At 40.6% G+C, this 14,464-nt stretch overlaps 1 long non-coding RNA gene across 1 annotated transcript in view; it reads right to left on the minus strand.

Annotated features, from left to right (window-relative positions):
• Positions 1-6,301: 6,301 nt before the first annotated feature.
• The window catches only part of LOC118557816, a 61,088-nt gene continuing 52,925 nt past the window's right edge, over positions 6,302-14,464 (minus strand). Inside the window, exon 4 of the long non-coding RNA XR_004928032.1 lies at positions 6,302-6,383. This is a non-coding gene — a long non-coding RNA (uncharacterized LOC118557816). The remainder of the gene's footprint in view (positions 6,384-14,464) is intronic.

Raw genomic sequence — 14,464 nt, forward strand, 5'->3', positions numbered from 1 at the left:
TGCACCTCAAGAAATCATTTAGTTTAAAATTTGCTTCAGTTCAAAAGGCAAAAAAAACTTGTATGTAGATTTGTTGCATAAAGTGACGTTATTACAGTTGGGTCTTTTTCTAGGAATTTTGGAAACCAGAAATTCAGCTGTCGGAAAATTAAAATGGTACTATTTTTTTTTTAAATACATAAATCTCTCCTTGTGAATCTTAAACAAATTCTTCAACGTTTGTTCCTTCCTTTTGCGGTTAATTTTGTTAAGTGCACCTCTATTTCAACTATACCTTTTCCTTCCACTAAACTTTCCATTAATATGCTTGGAGAAATTTACTTTTTTTAACAGCCAGTCTATTTAAGCAATGCTTCTTTGTACCTCAAATCTTATTCCCCATAATTGTAAAGTCCATAGCATGGCTTCAGCGTAACACTTCTATATTTACAATTATTTTAGGGTCTTCTATATTTACTTATTTTGCAGACATTCACTTTTGTGTTTACATTAGCTGCAAGCCACAACCAAATCTAACTGAAATACAATTAGAGGGAGCATTTTCAGAGCTTATTTTAATTATTTTTGTGCATGGACAAGTGAAAGCCAAATTTCTACTTTTCATACCTTAATAGGGAACTTTGTGTATAAAATGGTGAACAGTTTGCTTTAAGTAAAATACATAATTGCAATAATTTTGACAGGAATATCCCTAGAAGGGACAATTTTTTCTTCAACATTTGAGAAACAAGACCAAAAAACGTGTAGCTGCTTTCTTTTGTGCAAAATATAATGTTTCTTAATGCTTCTCGGGTCATTTCTCATCTTTATTTATTTGTGTAAATAGTTTTTTTTTCCAATGTAAGCAAGCATGTGTGAAATAATTACGTAATAAAAGATGGTAAATAACAGGCAGCTGATTAGCTGTTGGGTAAAATACAAGACGTTTACTACTGTACGTGTATTATATTTCTGCAACTGCAGTGCAAAATAAAAAAAAAATTAAAAGATAATTTGGTGGATATTACTGAAAATATAATATGTGAAAAAACTCCCGTTTTATATAAAATATCTGAAATTAGCATGGACAAATGCCCTTCCTTTGATTTTAATTTTTAATTATGAATCCAGATATTTGCCTGTCTGCTCCGGGGCGCAGTGATGCGGTGAGTTGTGCGAGCACAATGCGATTTCTCTCCCCCCCCCCCTTCTTCTGCAGGACCCAAATGATGTCTCTCATTGCCATAAATAATAAATGTGCGCTGATGATGGATGAGCTTATCAGCGCGGCCACTCAGGTTGTCTCTTTTGGTTTTTCGGCGGTGCGTCTGAGCGATCTGTGCGCGGGTCGCTCGTTTTCACCTGCTGATCCACTCAGACGCTCTCAAGGTGCCAACTCCGTATTTTTTTACAGTCATCGTGGGTCACCGTGCTCAAAAAGCAGCAATACGTCACATTTTTAATTAGATATTTTTTGCTTCTTTGTGTTAAGCACTTCTTTCGCTTCATTAGACTTAATTAAAAATTACCATTTTTTTTTAAATAATATCCTAATAACCGAAGCACATGTGGTCTGATAAGATTTAAAACGAAAACGAGCAAGACCCCCGCCTACCAACCAAAACCGTTCCTGAGACAGAAATATTTAGCGGTATTGTTTTGGAAAAGGCTGGCCCTCGTTCTCAGGGGTCAGATCTGATTAAAGTCCCAGTCCATTAGCAGCAGCCGAACGCTTGTGTTCTGGGTAAACAGTAGCAGCAGGGGACAGCTTTTCGCAGACAGGAGCTGTCCACCTTCTGCAGACTCTTTTCACTGTAATGGGACAAACTGTGACAGGTAGACAGAAACCAGCAGCTGCACGGAGAGGCAGGGCTGCACGGTTAACATGCTGGTGGATTCAGACCAGAAAAGAGGCAGATAAAATGCGTCGTTAATAGGTCTGTCAGGGAGGATTACTTTGCACTTTAATGCTGGGGGCTGTCAAACAAATGTATATGCTTTTATACTTTGTAGTAGTACCCGTTACTAAGAATGTCTCATCGTAATGTTATTTGCATATTTAAATCTGCTACAGATGCATTGATTGCGGTTTTCCCGAAGCGCTCGCCAATAGTTCATCTTCCTCGAATTATTCAGATAATTTAACTCTTTATGTGCCACACACAGGACAGACCTCTGCACCAAAAGCTTTACAATCAAAGCTTGAAGGTTGAAGGTCCATAACAAAGTTGTTATTTACAGTCAGAAAACGGCAATATGAGATGAGAAGCAATTTTAAAAGTAGATTTATAACCCAGGAATGTGTATGTGTAGGAACTGTGCGAGTTCTGGTGGCTGGTCCTCTTTTGGCACCAGGGGCTTTCCATCTGAAGATGATGGAGCTGATGGTGCTGGAGAAACGTCAAAGATCTGGATATTTTAGAGGTGCTGCAGCCTGTGGAGCTGACAGATCATGTGACACTTAGATCGCACACAATTGACTTAATTTCACCAACGGCGGGAATTTTGAAGGTAATTGGTTGCACCACAACATTTTAGAGGCTTCACGGCAAAGGGTGCAGATATATATGAACACATGTGACCTTATCGTTTATTCTTTGCAGATCCATCACCTGAAATAAGATTTAAAACATTTAAATTACAGGTTGGGACGTCACAAAATGGGTAAAAAGCCAAGGGGGCTGAACACTTTTGCAAGGCACCGTACATAAACAAGCTTTCCTAAATGTTTTTATTGTTATGTGTATTTCGGAAATTCATCTGTGTAATACTGAATTGTGAGCTCCTTCTCACTATGCTTTACAACTTTGGTTGCATTTTTCGTTAACCGATAATATTTATAGGGCTGCACGATATATATCGCCATTAACATCGGTATCGGTCCGATAAGTAAAAGTGGACCGATATTAACAACCGATATTCATTCACATCTAGGTCCCTTTGTGGGGTTTTTAAATGAAGCAAAGATGCAACATCAGCAGGGCGGTATATATATTAGGGCTGGTCAACGATTAAAAGTTTTAATCGCAATTAATCTCATGATTTCCCTGATTAATTGTGATTAATCACATTTTTATAAGCAAATAAAAAAATAATGAATTCAAAAGTAGTGTATAGCACAATTTTATTTTAAATGTTCTGCCATATAAAAGGAAGTGCCATAACATCTGTTCTGCAAACACTTAACATCAGCATTTTGTTTATACAATAGCAGTTAAATAAAAACTGCCCACAAAATCCTGAGTCACAATCATAACATTAAAACGACCCGGAAGTTATTCTGTTTGCGCGTGCGCAAATGAGCTGATGGTACGGATCGGATAGTGACAAGACTCTTAGTTTTACCTAATAAATGCCTGGGAGCAGCAGACTTTTACAGTAATAAAAGAAATAATAAAAACTGCGTTAATACGAGATAAAATCATTGTCGGCGTTAATTGATTGATGAGTTAACGTGATGATAAGATAAGTATCGGTTATGGGACGTAACTGCAGTATTGATATCAATATCTGCGCACATTTTCATATAGGCATATCCCTAAAGATTAGTTAACAATGTTATTGATGCTCTTGACAAGAATCAATGTTGTGCAGCTATTTTCAGAGATTTGTCAAAAGCATTTCATATTGTGGACCATGAAACTTTGATGGTAAGACTTCAACACTTAGAAATAGGACACAATGTATTAAATATTATGTTATTTGTTCTGAAGCTGTAGCTGTTCACAAGAGGGTGCCTCAGGGATCCATATTAGGTCCTCTTCTATTCATATTTATATAAATTAATTGAGACAGAATGTATCTGATGCAGATTTGCATTTTTACGCAGAAGACACAGTTATTTATTGTACTGGATCCACTTCTATTTACGCCACTGAACAAAAGCCTTTGTTGCTATCCAACATGAACTACAATAAGGAGCAGCAACATGGAGCTTTGTTTCTGCTTCTTATTATATTTCAAACGTGTTCTTACTACTGATTAAACTAAATTGATGCATTTTTCCAGATCCAGGAGGCCTCAAAAGATCCCTTCTGTGTTCTCTTCTGGAGGAAATTAAATAGAGCTGGTTCACACATATAAATATCTGGACATCTTGATCAATGACTCCCTCACTTTTAAACCCCATGGGAAAAAAATCTGGTACAAAAAGGGTTAAAGCGTTTTTTCATATGCTGCTTATTGCCGCAGCTTTTATGTCTGTGTGAACTACGGAGATCTTTTGTACGTGATTGATTCGTCACAATGTCTTAGGATGCTTGACTCTGTCTCTCTTCTCTACGCTTCATCAAAAAGTGCAGAAGTTGGGAAGGCCAGGTTTGGCTGTTCAAAGGTATTTCCATGGGTTAACTTTTATTTCAAAGGCATTACTTGGACTTCTGCCACCTTATATCTGTCGCACTGAGAAATTCTGACTCCTAGCTTTTGTTTCGCTCACAATTTCCTGCTTTTTGTCCCTTTTGCTCAGACATAGTTGGACAAGAAGGCTTTTGTTTGCCTCCGGGAACTTGCTTCAGAAAAACGTTGAAATTAACCGAACTTATCTCATTGAGTGATTTTACATCCAAACTAAAAGTTATTAACTCTGATTCAATAACATGTACCTGTTTTTTTATAGTTGGTTTTCTTTTAACTATGTAACTTTTTGAAAAGAGGTTTTTAATCTCAATGTGAAGATATCCTGGTTAAATAAAGGTTTTTTGGTTACACTTTATTTGAAGGGGTGTACATAAGACTGATATTACACTGTCATAAACATGACATAACATCTGTTATGAACATAAATGACTCTTTATGAATGTTTAGGACTGTTATTAATTGTCATTCGGTAAATTATGACAGTATTAAAGCAAAGTTGACATTGTTTAACATTTCTTTGTTATGACAACTTGACATTAACAGAGATAAGGTTAAGTTTAGGGCTTGATTTGGGATTAGGTTAAATTTAGGGCTTGATTTGGGATTTGGTTAAATGAAGGGCTTGATATGGGATTAGATTACCTTTAGGGCTTGATTTGGGATTAGGTTAAATTAAGGGCTTGATTTGGGATTTGGTTAAATTAAGGGTTTGATTTGGGGATCTGTTAAATTAAGGGCTTGTCATAAAGACATTTTAAAAAATGTCAACTTTGATTTAACAGTGTCATAATTTACAGAATGACAATTGATGACAACAGTCCTAAACATTCATAAAGAGTCATTTATGTTTACAACAGGTGTTATGTCATGTTTATGACAGTGTAATGACAGTCTTATGTACACCCCTTCAAATAAAGTGTTACCGGGTTTTTTTAATTTCAAGAATGAACTGATGTAAAACAAGTTATCAAATTTATTTATTCAGTTAAAGAGGGAGAAGCTGCAGCTTACAGTCGAGTTGAAACAGGCAGCAGATCTGAGGTACAAAAGGTAAAATAAGGTTATTTCCCGTGTTTTCTTCCATAAGGAAGAAAACTGGTTGTTTCCAGTCATCTATTGACAGAAAGGAGAAAAGGAAATTATTTTACAACAAATCAGTCATCCCAAACTATACATTCAAAGCAGATTTAAAGTGGAATACTATTAATCATGTATCATGTATATCAATATTGATTTGCTTAATTTTACAACTTTAGTTTTTCATATGATGAACTATTGTATACATAATGTGTTCAATTGCATTTCTTTTTAAAAGAATAAATTGTTTCTAGCAGTTAAAGAATGTGACTTTATAGTAGTTTTTTTTGTCTTCTGATTTGCCATTTTTAAAAACCAGACAGCAAATTAAATATGTCATGAAGTGAATTCAGCGTTTTTAGCGATTTTATAAACTAAGTGAACAAACTGAGCTCCTTTCTAGACCTTAAAGTAAAGACTTGAGGTGTTGTGATCAAGAAAAGGGAAATTAAGTATTTACCCACTGAAATATTTTTGCTTTTTTTTTGGTCATACTTTGTTTTTTTCTTAGGGTAATTTGCATTTTTTTTTTCATGTTCTGAGTGGATAGAAAAAGTTGCTTGAAAATTATTTCTTTTATTAAATAGGGGGAAAAGCTAAATAATCCAACCTAGTCCCATGATAAAATATAATTGCCCCTTTGTTAACTGGGATTATCTAAATATTTTAGGTTCTGGTTCCACAAGCAACACCCGGTTCTGATTACAGATCGACCTGTAGACTCATTAAATAAAAATAAAAAACATCTTTAAATCTCCTTCACAGGACGGTCAACCCACCAAAATCACTCCAACATCCAAAGCTCGGCAGGCCTCACCGGCTTAGTTAAGATTCTGCGGATCATTTATGGATTTTTTTTGGTGTGAAAAAATAAAATCATACTTACAGTTAAACATGGTGGAGCCAGTGTCATAACCAGGGCTGCTGTCATCGATGGAACCATAAAGTCTCTTCTTTGGCATAAAGACCTTAAAAAATTTAAAAATAAAGCTTGGCCTAGTCAAAGTCTGGAGTTTGAGATGCTGTTGCATGACCTTAAAAAAAAGTGTTTATGCTTTAAAACCCTCCTATATGAGCAAATTAAAGCAATTATGGAGACTAAATGCTAGTTATGACAAACACTTGATGTTATCAGGTTGGTTTGGATAGCTTTTTCGCCCTAAATACATCAAAATCATCACCTGAAAACTGCTTTTTGCATTTTGCTCAGATCATCAGTCTGGTATTGAAAATAAAAACACACTTTTTCCACCGCTCTGAGTTTGCAGTGACATCATTCCTCAACTCACAGTAATGTTTTTGGGGTCCTTTGTTGTTAGAAAAAGAACTTATACATTTGCCATCCTCACATCGAGAGAGAAAAAACAGTGAGAAGAGAGACGGGGTTCCCTTAAAAGGGTCTTATCGACATCTCCAGCGGCAGAAACGTGGCGTTGAAGCTCAACGACCACGGCAGCAGCTCCAAACATGGATGCCGCGTCGTTTACAGGATGCATTCACACGCTGCAGCTTCAGCTGGATAAGTGGATCACTTGCTGGAAGATTAACCGCCGCTGTGTTTTTGCTCCACTTTATGCTTCTAATGCTCCAACCTTTTGCTGTAAAAGGCCTTATATGGACATTTGATAAATGTTTTGTGTTATTTTATTATTTTTTTTACAGGAATCTTGAATGTTAAACTGAGTAAGTGTACCAAACACCATTATGTCAGTGTCCTTGGGAAGATGAAGACGCGTTACTGTAAAGGCAAGAGAGAGCAAATAGGATTTAAGACGTCTGGGCCAAAATTTATACTTCCTTGTTCTGCGATAAAGTGCTCTATAATCTGCAAATAGAGTTCCCTTTAAAATATTATGTTTGAAGGCAGAGGATGGAGTAGGAGGAGGAGGAGGAGGGAGGAGGGGGGGTAAGTAAGAAAAAGCAGAGCTCAAAGCAGGCCTCGTAATCTAATAAATTGATTTGCAATATCCTCTGAAACTGTGAACTGATAAATGTAGCTCCTCGTGTCGCCCCGCCTCGCCTCCAGCTCTCCGCCTAATGTGCGCCGCGGAGACAAAAAAAAAAAAAAAGGGACGGCCCCCGTAGTTTGGAGGAACTACGGCGGCCGCCTTAATGTGAGCGCTCGTCGGGGGCCTGCCGAGTGGTCACCCAAGGATTAGGGAGCGTCTGTGTTCCTAAGCTCGTCCTCGCTCCTCTTCTGCTTCTATTCTTCCGCCGAAAAGCGAGCGCGTACACTCGAGACGCGGCATTAAACATCAGCCACAGACAAGGGGGAGGGGGGGGGGGCAGATTATCCTTGGATATGAATGTTCTTGGGAGAGCCGGACAGCTGAAGCCAAAGCGAACAATAAGTGGTTGAGTTTCGCCGGACTCGTCTGCCGAGGCAGATTGCGGCACAACAAGAAGAAAGAGAAAGAGAGAGAAAAATACGAACACGACACAAACCCAGATATATAAAAACAAAAAAAACTAATCTGGGACCCCGGAGGAGACCCCGCCGCTGCCTGCTAACCGCTAGCAGGGGGAGATTTGCCACCCGCGTCTCCACTGGGCGGGTTACAGGGAGATGCCACCCTACGCCGTCGCTCCCGCCAAAAACATTCCAGCGCACACAAAAATGAATAAATAAATTGCAAAATGTGATTTTCACCCAAATCCTCTCAAGTCCTCTGAGGGTGGCGCGAATCGTCTCTTTGGAAGAGCCGAGCTCATCTCCCGGAGGTGCTGCGCACACTTCTCGGCGTTTCGTTTTATCGGCGCCGTCAGGCCTTATCGGGGGGCGAGGTGTACCTGAGAGTCGGGGCGGCCTGCGAGCAGATTACCGGGGGAGGGGGGGTGTGGGGGGGTAGGATCTGGACCGGCATCAAAAACAAAACAAAAAACCAGCCGTAAGAAGAGACTAAGACGGAGAGAAAGACGGCGGCTCCGGGCTTGGCACTGCGGCTTGGACCACACGGATCATCGGGGACCCTCCTCTTCTCTGTGTGTTTAATAAATGCCACTTGACATTGGGGGAGGCTTTAGCGGTCCCCCCCCCCCCCCCCTCCCTGCTTCGGAGGAATGAGGACTTGCTCTGGATTTGGGCAGTTGGCGGGGCCTATCTCCACGCTGGCAGGAGGCATCAGGGATTTCATGGCTGTTTGCCCGTCCTGGTGCTTTTCCTCTGCCTCCTGCCCCATTTGTGGGAAACTCTCTCTTTTTTTTTTTTTTTTTTGAGCCCAAGTTGGTTTTCAAAGATTTTTTTTTTTCCCCCATTATATGACCTCTGGCAAACCAATAAACAGAACTTTTAACATGTTTTAGAGCAGCTAGAGCTCAAACTGTAATTTGATTCAATTAATGCGGCGTATGATTTGCTTGTTTGGGATAAAACAGGCAAATTCAAGACATAATCGGACTGTTCAGCCAGCAAAATACCACCAAATGTTCTCCCAACACCCCTTTACTCCAAAATCCCAAAATTAAACCCATTCCAACCAATAAAAAGTCACCTAATTAGCAAATAAGAGCCCACCTGTGTGTAATTCACACTCTCTACGAGTCCATCTTTTCAGTTTGTGGCCTCAGGTTTTGTTTTTTTAAAGCATTAATGGGAAAAAAAAACAGCTTCATGAAGACCAAGGAAGGCAGTGGAGAGGAGAAGGTCCAGCAGGGTAAAGCTTTGAAACAACATCTACTGTAGGTGCCGTCCACCTCAAAGGACAGACTGGTAGAGCCAAGAGGCCTATGGTTACTCTGGAGGAGCTGCAGAGATCAACAGCTCAGGTTGGAGAGCTTCACCATCAGCTCTAAACACCACAAATCTGGCCTTAATGAATGAAAGAAAGCCATAAGATAGCTTAAAGGGGCCTTTTTTATCTATATGTCAGTAGCTCACTCTGGTTGCATACAAAGATTTTATGAAAGGTTATCACGTCCTGCTGGAGTATTAGTTATGTTGGTGTTTTATGCTTTGTTGTTGCTCAATTCGTCAGAGAATAAAGCCTTACGCGTTTATTTATAATAGCAACGGAAATACAACACTAGGCAGCAGGAGATGAAACAAGGAAGCGGCTAACGGCTATTAGCATCTCCCAGAGCAGTACGGTAATGGAAACAATCAAGAAAAGTCTTGGAGATCCAGTGTAAAAACAAAAAAAGCAAAAATAAATATGATTCCAAGAGGAAAAGACTGGAATAGCTCTAGGAATGCAGTATGAATGTTGGTGTTCACTGAATCGGACGCTAAAGCTAATCTAGGAGCGCATTTGTGGGTTTTTTCCTTTCTTGTACTATCAACCAATCACAGCTCTTAGAAGACAGCTTCACACCCACCAACAGGGTGAACCACACCTCCCCACTAAGAAACATTTCTGTCATTTCCTTCCTCAGAGCCGTTCTCCTAGACTCCTAGGTAAGAATATTGAGGCTAAGATAGGCGCTCTATGTGAATCTTTGTGATTACGGCCACAGTTCCTTTAATTTGGGTATGTGGCAGCAGGGAAACACCTACAAACCGCTGCTGTAGAGTCTTCCAGGAAGTGTTAGCCTTCAAGATGTTTCCTATTTAAATCCTTTCCACCTCTTCCACACACACACAGCGCACCTTACTTGGAGGATGGAGTCATCATTTGCCCAGACCTGATTCTCCCATGGCCTCCAGAAAAGGCCTGAATCCCCAGAGGAACCAGTTACGGAGCATTTGTTGGAGCGTGTGGTTCTTCCATCACTCAGCAGGTGAGATTGTGACATCCAAACATGGCAGACATGAACGTTGGGGTTCTGGGCAGCTGGAATCCATAAAAAAAAGTTTCTCCTGAGATCTTTGGTTTTCGTCCGCCTCCATGCACAGCAGCACCTAACCTTGAGAAAACCCCAAAGAAAGGATTCCTGATGCCTCAGACGACAGGGGTTCTGCCCGGCTTTGGTGGGGCCATGTTGCTTTGAGGGACGGTAGCTGGAGCAGAGTTGGAGTGTCCAAAGAAGACGCAGATGTGTGCACATCTGCATCGCCTCAGAGAGGATCAAGGCCTGCAGCTGTGGCCGCCTCCATGCAACGTCTGCAGGAGTTGTATTGTTCAAGTTGCTTCTTAATCGAGAAACTTTTCATGTCCCTCTGTCTGGGGCTTTCTTTTTTTTGGGGGGTGCCAAACACAAACAGCTATCTGCTACAGGCCATGTGATTACGATTCTGAGTAAGAAAGCCCAAACCGGCGTTCTCACACGGACTGCAGCTGGGGCGTGTCAAGCCCGCCGCGCCGCTGCCAAACAACACTGGGCCTCCGCACTCTCGCGCACACGGGGAATATTGAGTGTTGTTTCCTCCGAGGCCAGGATGATATCACCCACGCCGCCTTTTCACCTTTTTCACACGCAATAACCAGCCGGGCGGAGAACTCCCAGCGTCCTCTCCGCGTCTCCACTGCAGTGGCAGAGCTGTAATTACAGCGACGAGCGCCGGAGTCGACCCGGCGGCACGGGCGCTGCGGAGGGTTCACACTCCGGGTGGAAGATAGGGACCGCCATGATGGATGGAGCAGAGCTTTCCAGGCCGCTGGTCATCATCGTCTCCTCCCTCCCATTTCCTGCTTGGTGCTGACCCCTTCCTGCCCCCATCAGCCCCGGGATGGGTCCCACGGACAGGGATGGAGGCGGCGGGGCGGGGAGAGGGGGGATACGGCAGATTAATGTGGGTAAACACTCCAGGAGTTGTCACTTTTCTTCAGGCAACTTAAGCGCAAAGAAAATAAGAGCAATCAGAATAATAATAGAGTTTTATGGTCTCACAGCAGAGATAAAGCCGTTAGACGTGAGGTCAGGTAGGGTAGGTAAACACGGCTGGATTTAATGCACTAAACCAAATAAAGAAGCGGCATTTAGGAGCCGAGGTTGACGAGCTATGTGTGAAAAACTTGTTAATCGGACGGATTGTTTAATTGATCATCATCAGGAGTTTTGGCAGCGTGGTTGTTAACACGACATCCGCTGCTGCCACTTCAATCTGTGAAGGGTTTTGATTCTTTATAAACCGTCTCCTACCTCACTTCAAACCCGTCGTTTTACAGAGAGAAAACATTTATTCTGAATTAGGGAACATTTAGTAACACTAACAACCTTTCCGGGTGTTGAACTGAGTCGACCCACGCCGGGCTAAAGAACCAATAAAACCCAAAAAAAGGTCCGCCTGACGTCACAGGCCTCAGCTGGGTTGTTGCATCACAGGTAAATATTCTTGCTTCGAAGGACAAAGAACATGGCAGCAATGTCCCTGGGACTGACGGAGGCCAAAATGGAGATGTTTAGAGATTAAAAGCAGCCCCATGTGTGCAGAATATCAGGTACCATCTGTCAAGCACGGTGGTGGGGGTATTATGGTTCTCATACAGGGTTCTCATTGTTTACAGCGTTCTTTTATTTGCTGTTTTGTTTCAGCTTTTGTTATTAGTTTATTTTATGTTTTATTGTGCATGTGGACGACAAGTCTGTTAAATAAATAGGATATTGTTGTTAACTGATCAATATATTGCAGTTTAAAAAAAAAGTAAAAAAACAAAGCAACTGGACTTGTTTTTCGTAGTTGAAGACGTTTCGCTTCCTCTCCAGGAAGCTTTCTCAATTCACAAAGTCTGGAGTAATGTGCAGTACCAAGCTTTATACTACTTAGTACTGCACATTACTCCAGACTTTTTGAATTGAGAAAGCTTCCTGGAGAGGAAGCAAAACGTCTTCAACTACAGAAAACAATTCCAGTTGCTTTATTTTTTACTTTTTTTTGGAATGACCATAGACTGGATGACTGAGAACCTTCACCAGCAATATATTGCAGTATTAAAACCGATAAATCTTCCTAACACGACACATATGTACCGTATTTTCGGACCCACACTATCAATTTTTGAGAAAATGTAAGGATTTTAAGTGCGCCTTATAGTACGAAACATACGGTATCTGCATACCACCTCACCCTGAGTGAGCTCATCCCCTTTAGCAACAATCTCAGCCTCAATGGCTTTTATGGCTGAGTATAATTGTTATTGTTAGTATAATCACTGTGGATTGACCCACATTGTTATATATTAATTTTATTGTTATTTATATTGAGATCTCCTTTCATAAGACACTAGCTGTGTCTAAAATATCAGTGATACTAAGGTTCTGGACTCCCCCGTACTTCTGTTTTTTTTTCCCTGAGCCACAGAAGTAATGGAGTTTGTCCCCATTATTGGGAACGACCTCGGCTGCTTCTGAAAATCTGTTGCCACCCACTGAATTTGTAGAAAAGTACAGAATGGCGTTTCTAAAAGTATCGACTTTGTTCATTTCTTTTCCCAGGACGCTGTTGTTGTCACAGTTTAATGGTTGACAAAGATTATCCACATTTATTTCCTTTGTTCTTTCAAGACCCAGACAGGAAAAGAGTACAAATATTAAAGGTCAAGTATCGTCCAGTTAAACTTACTTTTTAATCAATAAAACGGCATCGTTAATGATTCTTGACAATGTTGCATAATTGTTGCCTTATAATTTGCCGGCTCTTTTATTCTGCAGTCTCAGGAGTTTTGAATAAACATTAACAGCAACAAAAACAACACTACTGGCTGTCGTCAACACGCTTAAACAAAAGCAGGATAAAAGGTGGATGCTGGACTTGTGGCATCAGCCATCTACTACGGTTTGTTGGAGCTGCAGCTGATCTGGAGCAGAGAGGAAACGGCTGGATAAGCTCATTAAGAGAGCCAGCTCCGTCTTTAGATGGCCCCTGGACCCAGTGCAGGTGGTGGGAGACAGAAGAACTGGACGGAAAATCACATCCGTGATGGACAACGTCTCCTAGAGCTGCAGAGCTCTTATAGTGACAGCCTGCTGCATCCCAGATGCTCTAAGAAGCGTTTCCGCAGGTCCTTCTTCCCGGTTGTGACGGCTGCACAGGTTTTGACCCGATCGTTAGTGGTTTACACTCTTCCCAGATGCTAAGCTAACTTGCACATGTCTTAGCTAGGGATGCTGCTACACTATCGCTCACATTGCAAATCGTACTATCGTGTGTTATGTAAATAGGCTGGAGTCTTTTCCACCGGTGAAATTATTTTTCCACTGCAATATTTATTTACTTTGGTATTTAATTTTTATCTTCAACTCCTGGTGTTTCTTTAGAGCTAATTTTAGATTAGACTATTTGTTTCCATTTTCTTTTTCATTGCTAATAATTGTGTTATAACCGTATGTAACCTGAATTTCCCCATTATGGGACAATAAAGGAATTCCTATCTTAAGTTTAAGGCTTTGGGTGAGAATCTGGTAAATTTTAGACTTCTGAAAGCCTTTAATTCAAAGTTCTATATCTTAGACTAGGGCTGGACGATATAGAAAAAGCATATCGATAAAATAGAAATCATATTGATCGATATCGATAATTAACAAATTAAAAATATATATTTTAATTGCAGCCCTGACCATTTTATGCTGTGGCTTAGCAATTTATTTTCAGTTAAAGAACACACAAACACTCAATTCAAACTCAACCCTTTATTCAACTAACTTTTTAACAAAACTGCAAGTTTTTAAGAAATATTAAAAAGAACCCGTATTCTCTGAACTCTTTGAAGGGGGCGGAGCTTAGTCACAGGAGCATTCCTGGGTCTGCGTTGTGATTGGTTGGGAGGATGCAAAAACTGTAGTATTAACCTATATGATAGTAAAATGCAAAAAAAAAAAATGCATGAATGCAAAAGGAAGGAAAACTGTTACTCTATTGAACTTTTTCATCGATATGTCTGTCGATCAATATATATTGTTATTGAATTATCGTCCAGCCCCATCTTAGACATTTTTAGACCCTGTGGGAACCTTGCTCAGAGGCGAGGTTCTCAGGTTTCAACCACTTATAGCAAAAAGGACAAATGTGAGTCCCTCCAGTCTGTAAGCTGAAGCTTGGTCCCAACAGGACAACGATCCCAGACGAGGCACCAAACCTTCAACAGAATGGCTAGAAAAGAAAATATTCAAGGTCGAGTCAAAGTCCAGACTTAAACTTTGTTAAAAGCTGGGACCTTCAGAGAGCTGTGCAGAA

The sequence above is a fragment of the Fundulus heteroclitus genome, chromosome 24, assembly GCF_011125445.2.
Source record: "Fundulus heteroclitus isolate FHET01 chromosome 24, MU-UCD_Fhet_4.1, whole genome shotgun sequence".
Lineage (NCBI taxonomy): Eukaryota > Metazoa > Chordata > Actinopteri > Cyprinodontiformes > Fundulidae > Fundulus > Fundulus heteroclitus.